Below are 1,099 nucleotides of genomic sequence, written 5' to 3' on the forward strand. Positions count from 1 at the left end.
CGTACTACCTCTACAGTAGTAACACCGCATCTCCCTCCACATCCACATCTCGACCGCAGCCTCCTCCATCACATCCACCTCCATCCTACCTTTCCGGTTTCCTTTTTTTCTTCCATCCCAGCCCTCGGGAGGAGAAGAACATCGCCAGAAAAGGGAAAAAAGTGTGGTTGAATCTCTTTCGTAACTGCAGAAACATGCGGTATAATGTTCTCCGCCCAGCTGCATTAACGTACGTTGTAATGTTGAGTGGCATGTGACGCTGTTGCTGTGGGAGTGTTAGGGGGGGGGGTACCTCCATCTGGGATTTAGGTATGAGTGTCAGCCGTGTTTATTATGGATGGTCATTTTTCGTATACATAATTGGCTAGGGAGGAAATCGCGTGTTTTAGAAAAGGGAGAAGAAAAAGAAAAACAGACTTGTTATCATCGTAAACAAAACCCTCAAACCAAGGATCCGAAAGCGAAAGTCGGAGGTAAACAAACAGACATCTTATCCCGCAACGTAGCGAGGTCAGCTGCCATGCTATCGTGACCGAACTAGCGTAGTAGCGAGATACATCAGCTCAGCATTGCATTGGCGAGTGCATACAAGCGGAATGCTGGAGCACGCGTGAGCATGCAACAGTTTACCTTCAAAGGAGATCTTACTTTGTGTCGATTAGCTATTAGACATGGGAAGTGCAGGAGCATAGATGGAAACTATGCAGGCGTGATATCTCCGACGCAGCTGGTATTAACTGGTATTAACCCCTCGACGATTAGAATTGCATACGTGTGTGTGTGTCCAACGAAAATGCAGAAATATGCGTTCTTATTCACATTGCAGCTCGACTGGTATAACTGCACAGTGCATATGCATATTGTATAGTTTTGTTAGCCACAGGAAAACCGTCGTTATTATTTGAAGTTAAATTATGGTGTTCATCTACATTTTTTGTCGTTGCGTTTGATGGAATGGAATAAAAAAAAGGCATATCGGGTGGCCGCCCACTGAACCGCTAGGTGGGCGTATGCCCATGTTACAGGAAGAGGTTGCACCAGGGATACACGCCTTTTCATGCTATCGAAACCTGGTTTTTGCGGTCCCCCCCCCCCATGT

At 46.4% G+C, this 1,099-nt stretch overlaps 1 protein-coding gene across 1 annotated transcript in view; it reads left to right on the top strand.

Moving 5' to 3' along the window:
• The window catches only part of LOC119585207 (protein DENND6A-like), a gene marked incomplete at its 3' end in the record, with an annotated part of 41,697 nt that overhangs the window by 7,469 nt on the left and 33,129 nt on the right, over nt 1-1,099 (top strand).

The sequence above is a fragment of the Penaeus monodon genome, chromosome 19 (assembly GCF_015228065.2).
Source record: "Penaeus monodon isolate SGIC_2016 chromosome 19, NSTDA_Pmon_1, whole genome shotgun sequence".
Lineage (NCBI taxonomy): Eukaryota > Metazoa > Arthropoda > Malacostraca > Decapoda > Penaeidae > Penaeus > Penaeus monodon.